Source organism: Leptinotarsa decemlineata, unplaced genomic scaffold (assembly GCF_025532065.1).
Source record: "Leptinotarsa decemlineata unplaced genomic scaffold, Ldec_3_MD MMD2_tig00004307_RagTag_RagTag, whole genome shotgun sequence".
Classification (NCBI taxonomy): Eukaryota; Metazoa; Arthropoda; class Insecta; order Coleoptera; family Chrysomelidae; genus Leptinotarsa; species Leptinotarsa decemlineata.
The window spans coordinates 17144062-17153563 of record NW_027412606.1 but is presented as its reverse complement, the minus strand read 5'-3'; the positions used below and the strand labels follow the sequence as shown (position 1 = coordinate 17153563).

The following is a 9502-nucleotide window of genomic DNA, read 5'->3' as shown; positions in this document are numbered from 1 at the left end:
TATTTTGTCAGGCCTATATTTGAGACTGAAATTACATCGTAACAACAGTAATTTTTCATCAACCTAGTTTTTGGCAGTCATTTTTATTTGCTGGGGTAACTTCGATCAGCGTCTGGGGCATCATTTATCACTTGATCAATGATGCCAATTTGATCAAAGTTGCCGTTCATAATATAGTTTTGAATCGTTGCACTAAGATAATTGGACAAATTTATTTTTTTTCCAGAGAGAATGTCCCGTAAACACAAACGTGTACTTGGCAGTAGAACATATTGCGACTACACCAAAGAAACTTTGGAAAAAGCACTGCGACGTGTGGTCGAAGGAAGATCCACTATTCCTGAGGCGTCAAGGGAATTCAAAATTCCATTTGGAACGCTATATAATAAGTTCAAAGCAAGACATGGGGGTAAACCAGGCTGTCCAACAATTTTTATTCTTGAAGCGGCTGCCAAATGTGCCTACAGGAGATTTTCTTCATCACTTATGGACGTAAAAATGATGGCCAAATATTATTCAGATGGAAGGGGTAAGACCATGAACATTTTCAAGAATAATATTCCCGGAGATGACTGGATATACAGTCTTCTTGAGAGATACAAAGATTCCTATGGACAACGAATAGCCACCAACATAAAAAGGGCTAGAGCATCAGTGTGAAGAGTTACTCTAGCAGAATTTTATGACAATTTGGAATATACGCTAAAGGATTTGCCAAGCTTTAACACATCTAACTTCGATGGGTCCAACTCATCTGATAATCCTGGAAAAATGCGTGGCATTTACAGACGAGGCGTGAAATATCCTGAAAAGGTAATGAACCACTCTATGAGCTGTACGACAGTAATGATATGTGGCTCAGCCGACGACACTTCATTGCCACCATATGTAATATATAAGAGTGCCCATCTCAATGACTCATGGAAAGAAAATGGCTCACGGGGACCTCCATGTTGTAACAAGCCATGCTGCAGCCTCGGAACAAGGTACAATCGCACAGCAAGTGGATGGATGGATGATGGTACTTTTCGAGATTGGTTTACCAGTTCATTTTTACCTCATGCCAAACGCCTAGAGGGGAAGAAGGCTCTGATCGGAGATAATTTGTCTTCTCACATGGATGCCGAAGTTTTGAGGATGTGTGCCGAAAATTACATTTATTTCATATGTTTAGTCCCGCACTCAACCCACCTATGCCAGTCACTAGACGTCGGGTTCTTCAAGCCCATGAAAGAAGCCTGGCGTGCTGTACTGACGAAGTGGAAATTGCAAAATATACGTCTTAGCACCGTTCCTAAAGATATGTTTCCGACTCATGCAGTTTCTACAAGACATTCCATCTGATACATTGTAGCCATGTTTTAACTTTTATCATTATACATTTCATCTATATATTATCTTTTTATCTTTACATATTTTATACACACCATATTTTCTTATGCACACATCTACTAAGCTGACACTCATCTATTATTTTGTATTTTACTGATAACTTTATACCATTGAACTTGTCATAAATGAATTTTGTAAATAATGTGATGAAATTATTAAATTAATAAAAAAAAGAATGTTTATGATATTATTGATGTCAACTTCTCACTATTTCTTGAATCAGTTGTTTCTCTGAAGAAATAATCAGTTCAGATAATGTAGAAGACCGTCCAGAAAATATATTTTGAAATGAAATCACTCTGCTTTCTGAGTACCTGTACCATTCTGAATCTTCACGCTTTTTTGCACTTTCATGAATATGCCTCAAATTTGTGAATTCTCGAACGATGAATGAAGTCGTTCCACGACTGGTCGAAATAGTACACAATATTCACAATGTACACCCTTTAGTTTTTTCGAACATACAATTCACTCATATCGATTTAACCACTCTCTAATAAAAGGCCTAGATGTTGATTGAGTAGAGTTTGAAATGGTACGTATCATCCGCAACCGAAGGATTATGCAACAAATCATATTTTCTTCCATCTGGAATCTTTATATTCTTGGGTGAAAGTACCACTAGTGGCAGCTTGTGGTTCCTTATGAATAACTTTCGATTTTTTTGCTAAGGTGAATTGATCCCCCTGTTTTCTTTCTCGAAATGATTTCGAATATACATTGTCAGAGCTACGAGTAGAAAGGAAACATTACGTGGCTTGAAATCTCTCAATATTTTATTTTTAATTTCATTTCATTTCTTTATAATTTTTAATTTTCTGTTCAATCGTTCTATTCTACTTGTATTTTATTTCACTATTCTTTCATTTCAGGTTATTTTTGCTCAATATAATTGTTATTTTCAGCTATTCATTTTTAATTCTCCTTTTTTAGTTGTTTCAGGGAATTCATATAATTTTATATATTAGATAATGGAAGTCCAAACTAGTGAAATTCAAAAAGAAACATTATATTGGCGTTTAAGATTTGACCTGTGGTTAGAATTCCGGACAATTCACGACTACCAACAAAAATTAACCCAACTAAAACCGAATATGTGGTTAAATTTATTTTGAACCGTGACAGCCCCTACTCATCAACATTCATCTGCATATACAACATTCTCTCAAAAATATAATTTATCTTCAAATTCTATTAGTAATTTCGTGAATATATCACATACCTGAATTTCGAACTTCAATTGTTTGGTCAGTTGAACCATCGATGAAAGTGTTATCGACCACATTCAAATAATTGCCTTCCTTCAGATACAGCCACCATATCACCGACCAGAGAAATGGAGGTACTAGCGGATCACTGCCTTCACCAGAGAGTAGAACTTATGAATATATAATTAAGAAAGATCTAACAATCTTGAACAGAGGAACGGAGCCGACATTTATTAATGCCCGTAGCCAAACATCGATAGATATCACGCTGACGACAGCCAAAATATTGAACAAAATCCTGGACTGTCAAGTGTCGGATCATATTTCTATGCCAGACCACCACTGGTTGACCTATACGTTGAGTCAGAATCTCAGGACCACTGTAAAATCCTGTGACCCGAAGAGGACGCAGTAATGTTTCTACAATCGACTCGCAAAAGAAGGTTTGCGGGAAAAAGAGGTCTTTACTCTTGGAAATAATGAAGAACTGGATAGTTGGCATCCTGATTGTTGAGTTTTATTTTAAATAAGAATCACTTTGTATTTGTTTTTGACATGTGAAAAAATATTTGAATGACAGTTTTTGTCGAGTGTAGACGCTATTTTTGCAGCTCTGGCTATTTTTTAATTTTTAGTGATAAAAACAAATAGTTTAAAAAAAGAGCCGATAGTGGAGTGTTTATTATAAAGAAATACTTTTACATAGTTTTCTGCCGAAACTGTAAGTTTTGTTCTTTTATTAATTTCTTGCATCAATTGAATTGAATCAAACAAATCTTCATATAAAAATATCGAAAATGGTTTTTACTGAAAGACAAAGAGAAGAGATAAAAAGATTGGTTAAAGACATATCGAAAGAAGTGTTGCAAGAAATGCTTCAAAACAAGAAATTCGTTGAGGATATATCCAAAACATTAGCTGATAAACTGTCACAAAAATTATTACAAAAAGTTGAGGATTTATCCTTGCAAATAAATGAGCATTCAAATAAAATTTTAGGACTATACAAGGGGAATACGAAGAGTTGTCCCTGAAAGTTGAAGAATTGGAACAGAAAACCAATAACTTCAAATTAAGGTTCTATGGTATTAAGAACGAAAATGTAAATGAATTGAAAGACAATATTCAAAATTTAATTGCTATGAAGATCGGAGTGCCTGATGTACAAATAAACTCTTGCTATCGGATAAATAGTAAAAAAAATAGAAATAAGGATCCTGTTATTGTTGTATTTGATAGTTTGAAGCAGCGGAATTCCGTCTACTTTAATAAAAAGAAATTGAAAGGTTCAAATGTAGTCATAACCGAAGAATTGACAAGAAGCAAATACGATTTAATGGTGTTTGCTAAAGAAAAACTTGGAAAAACGAATACGTGGACCATAGAGGGAAGAATTTACTCATGGATAAATGGCAAAAAAATCCTTATTCAGAGTTGAGAAGATGTAAGAAAGTTATGTTGAGCCAGAGCAGCGACCTGAAAATTGTTTATATATTTCTCATTATTTCATTATTTTTAGCATAATTTATATATATTTTTTTTCCTAATTAGGGTAGACAATTAATTAATCTTAAAGGACAGTAAAGAAATAGAGAGAATTGGGGATGGATCAGTATATTAGGGATGTTAGAATTAAAACTTTAGATACTTATACTGTATATAATATTGTAGAATATGAGGATATTTTAACAAAAAAAAATTGCAAAAATTCATTCAAGGTGTTTAACCACAATATACGAAGCATTGCAAAGAATATGGATGAGCTAGAGATTATATTAGAACAGTTCGAAAATAAATTTGATGTAATAGTTTTAACTGAAACGTTTAAGGTTCAAAATACAGGTATTTTTAAATTAAATGGGTATAGTTTAATATATAATGAAGGTGATATAAACAAAAATGATGGCGTGATAATATACATACGTGATAATTTAAAGTATCATACCAATATCATAAACATTAAACAACTTAAAGTCATTGAAACAAATGTAACTGTAAATAATGAAAAAATTATTCTTACGTCAATGTATAGACCACCATCTACTGATATTAGAGAGTTTTTAGATAGTCTTGGGCGGTATTTAGTGGCATCAAAATTTCTTACTGATTATCATTTCATTTTGGGTGACATTAACATTAACATATTAGATGAGGATGATCAGTTGGTGTCTGACTATTTGAACATACTTTATGAATTTGATTTTGTTTCAACAATAAATGGAATAACAAGAGATGCTTCAGGAACTTGCTTAGATCATATTTTTGTAAGAAGTAAAAATTATGAATTATCCAATAATTTGTGTGCCCCCTGTATTTATAAGTCTGCACTCACTGATCATTCATCGACAATTCTACATTTGCAACAGGGTGGCATTGGGAAAGACTATTCGAGACAGCAAATTCAAAGTTTGTTTACGAAAACTATAAGTTATAATAACTTAAAACATTCTTTAAAGCATTATGACTGGACTACATTCTATGATATTCAAGATACAAATAAATTAGCTGAAACTCTTACGAAAGTAGTGAAAACAAATATAGATACTAATACTCAAAAAATTAAAATAAATGCCAAAAACAAACATCGAAAACAGTGGATTACAAATGGTCTGGTAAAATCTCTAAACAAGAAAGACACACTTTATAAAGAACATAAGAAAAACCCAAATGATTTATTTAAAAAACATGAATTTATTAATTATAAAAACAATTTGACAACACTGATCAGAACAGCCAAACGTAACTACTACCAAAATAAAATTGATGCATCTAAACATAATTCAAAAATTCTGTGGAACACTGTAAATGAACTCACAGGCAAAACAGAAACAAATAACAGTATAACAGAAATACATAATGTTCAAGGAAACTCTATCACTGATTCTTTTGAAATAGCTACGGAATTCAATAACTATTTTTCCAATGTAGGACCAGAACTTGCTAATAAAATACCGCGGACTTCAAATTGTAAACATTCTTACAAATCACTACCCCATTCAATTTTCTTGGAACCTGCAACAGAAGAAGAAGTTATTAACACCATAAAATCTTTAAAAAACAAAAAATCACCGGGTTACGACGAAATTACCGCAGAATGTTTGAAGGAAATTGCAAATGAGATTGCAACACCACTGTGTTATTTAATAAACAATATTATTTATAAAGGTGTATACCCTTCTTGTTTTAAATTATCAATTGTAGTCCCATTACATAAAAAAGGAAGTAAAACTGAAGTTTCCAATTATAGACCTATCTCCCTGATTTCTAACTTTGCAAAAATATTTGAAAAAATTTTGAAAATTCGTATTACAAAATACTTAAATAAATACAATTTGATATCAGAACATCAATTTGGGTTCAGGGAAGATAGGTCAACACAAGATGCAATCTCTTTTCTGACAAGCAAAATTTATAAATCACTAGATACAAACAAAAAATCGTTATGCATTTTCTTGGATGTTGCAAAGGCATTTGACACAGTGTCTCATAATAGGATGTTGGAAACTTTACAGGATTTAGGTTTCAGGGGCAGTGTTTATAATTTGATGGTAAGCTATTTAGCTGGAAGAAAGCAAAAAGTCAAAATAAATGATAAATTAAGTGAAGAAAATTCAATAACATATGGTGTGCCGCAAGGTACGGTTCTAGGGCCTACTCTGTTCACCATTTATATTAATCATTTACTTACCTTGAATACTGAAGGTTCCATTATTAGTTTTGCAGATGACACGGCTGTTTTTTATCAGAGTGAGTCATGGGCTGACCTACAACAAAAAATTAATCAAGATTTTATTCACATTATAGACTGGTTTGATTATAATTTATTAACTGTTAATTACTCAAAAACGTGCTTTTTTCCATTTAGTTGTTATGAAAATGGTTTACCAGATTTAAATGTTGTACAGTTTCATGTCAACAATAAAATAATAGAAATAAATAGATTTAGATATATAAAATATTTAGGTATAACAATTGACGATACTATGAAATGGAATATAATATACAAAATGTAATTAAAACATTAAGGCCTATGCTATATAAAATAAAATTTCTGAACCGATACTTAGACTTACCTGTGATAAAGATTGTATATTACTCTCTGGTTGAATCTAGGCTAAATTACGGAATATTGGGATGGGGTGGAGCCGCAAACTGTCATTTGTCCAAACTTGAGACTCTACAAAAAAGATTCCTAAAAATAATATTTAAAAGAGGCATGTTGTATCCTACAACCTTCTTTATCAAGAGGCTAAAATATTTGATATTAGTCAGTTGTACTACATACAGTTAGTGTATTTTCAATATAAACATAAACGTCACGATTATATAGACCACGTACATAACACTAGAAATAAAGTAAAAAAATTGATCAAAACAGAACTGACACTCAAAACAATTGGTCATCGAAGTCATTTGCATTCAGCTAGTCGAGCCTATAATATACTTTCGGAGTCCATTCGACAGGCAGAACATTTTAAAAAATTTAAAAAATTAATTAAAAAATTCGTTTTGGACGAACGACATCAAATTAATTTGTTACTAAGAGCCTGACGTCCTAGTAACATAGTATGTTGTTCTTTTTTTTGTATTGGCAAATCCTGTTGTTTGCAATGGTTTGTAGTTCTTTTTGTTTATTATTATTTTTATTAACTACTACATACAAAAGTTTTATTTACTGTCTAGATTATTTCTTCTGTATTTCTTTTTTGTTTGTTGCTATAGTTTATTTCATAAAATACGTATATTTTTTTAATCGAAAATTTTGGCAGTTTCATCGCATACAAGCTCTGCTTTCGCGATGTTCTGTGTTGGTGTTTATTTGTATTATTATTTGTTTATTATTAAAATTATTATTATTATTATAAGAAGAATAAAAAACGCTTTTTGAAGAAAAAAGAAAAAGTTTGCGTTTCATTTATAGCAGTATTTTCAGAAACATTTTGCCGGTCTTCGAGCGGATATACTAATAGCGCACATTTCTAGGTGAATATAAACATTGTGCTGGTCTTTCGAGCCGGATATAATAATAGCGCACATTTCTAGCTGAATATAAACATTGTGCTGGTCCTTCAGCCTAGAGAACGACAAAATGGAAACACGTAGCAAGACTGCCAAAGCAAAAAGCGAGAGTCACAAAAAGGATGTCACCATCAGCGAAGTTAGGAAAGTTGACAATGCTGAACGCGATGCCACAGAAGACAAGTTATCTGTAGTCTCGTCCAGTAGAAGCAGTAGAAATGATGGTGCACAGTCTAAATTGGTTTCAGTATCTTTATCTGTGAGATCCAATGCAAGTATTTATATAAGAAAACTCATGGGAGCCCAGGTAAAAGCTGACGAAAAAATGGCTATATTAATGTCTAAACAGTTCGAAATGGAAAAGCAAATGATTGAAAATAGGTTGGCATTAGAAAACGCTAGACTAAGTGAGAAATTTGATTTGGGAGTAAGTAATACATACCGTTCGGAAGGTGACAACATTTCGTTCAGAAATTCACATCATTCAAAAGATGACGAGATTTCTTCTGTTGATTCTGAAGTGAGAGTGCGTAATTGGTTGCAGAATACGGACGTCAAGAATATGACAGGTAAGAGGTCGTTCCACAAAAGTCAAATTGACAATACTCATAATAGTACAAGGGCTTCGTTCGAAAATAATACAGGGGCAAGACATACACATTATAGAAAAAATGAAGAAGCTTCAGGTGCAGAAATTAGGCAGTTGTTGGCGAGACAATCAAATGACAAAAATTTACCAATTTTTTCTGGAGAAACTATTGAATGGACAAGTTTTTATCAACAATTTCTTTCAACAACTAACTTATTGGGTTTAACAAATGGAGAAAATATGTGTAGGTTGAGGAAAGCTTTGGAAGGGGATGCTAGACGATCAGTGGAGGGATTGTTGTTATCTATTTCATCAATCAAACCGATTATCGACATTTTGATTAGTAGATACGGTCGAGCAGATTTGATTGTGAAAAGTCTGGTCAATAAGGCCAAGAACTTTCCTATAATGAAAAATAATGATTTCAGGTCTCTAACACATTTTGCGGAAGATGGTGGTTACCCTAGAAACGATAAACATGCAGAACTATTTGGATTGCCCTCAAATTCTGGAGGAAATTCTACAAAAGTTACCCTACAACATGCAGCTTTCATGGGGTGAAAAAGTACTTGAGAATAATGGTAAGAGCACTTTACGAGAATTTAAAAAGTGGCTGTGTAGAAAGTCGGAAGCAGCAAGCTACGCTCAATTTATGAATGTGGGTAAGCCTACTACAAATCAGGCATCTGGTAAGTTCTTTCAAAATCAGCCTCATAAAGAGAGATTCAAAACAACTCTTGTTACTTCTCAAGAGAAGAGTACTTCAGTTCGCAAATGTATCATGTGTGAAGAGAAACAGATAATAGATAAATGCAAAACTTTTTTGGATCTCTCGATAGACAAAAAATGGGATTTCGTAAAAAGTAATGGTATATGTTTTTCTTGTTTGGGAACATCTCACAAAATAAAATTTTGTCGTAACAAAAAGAAATGTGGGGTAAGCAACTGTGAAAAAATACATCATAAAAGTCTTCATAATGACGCATTTGATAAAAATAAGGAGAAAAATGATACTGTTAGTCTACAAATAGTTGCTCATACCACAAAATCATTCAGTACCGAAATTTTATTGAACATCGCTCCGGTTATAATAATATTTTCTCAGAATGAACTTGAAATTTATGCATTATTTCACGAAGCTTCAACGGTAACTCTTCTTGATTAAGATTTGACAGACAAGATGAACCTCGTTGGCGAAGAAACAGAGTTAGGTTTGAAGTGGACCCACGAAGACACTTGCAAGAGATTATTTTCAAAAAAAGTAAGTTTTGGAATAGCTGACAAAAATAGGACT

General features: G+C 32.7%; 1 long non-coding RNA gene across 3 annotated transcripts; it reads right to left on the bottom strand.

Moving 5' to 3' along the window:
- Positions 1–5271: 5271 nt before the first annotated feature.
- On the bottom strand, positions 5272–8334 carry LOC141483950 (uncharacterized). 3 transcript variants are annotated; one of them, XR_012466385.1, is made up of 4 exons: positions 8062–8334; positions 6674–6777; positions 6289–6364; positions 5272–5612 (listed from the first exon to the last, which is right to left on the bottom strand). It is a non-coding gene; the product is annotated as an uncharacterized lncRNA (long non-coding RNA). The 3 variants fall into 3 exon arrangements; XR_012466384.1 differs by lacking the exon at positions 8062–8334 and adding an exon at positions 6834–7458 and having other exon boundaries at positions 6674–6792; XR_012466383.1 differs by lacking the exon at positions 8062–8334 and adding an exon at positions 6834–7458.
- Positions 8335–9502: the final 1168 nt, after the last annotated feature.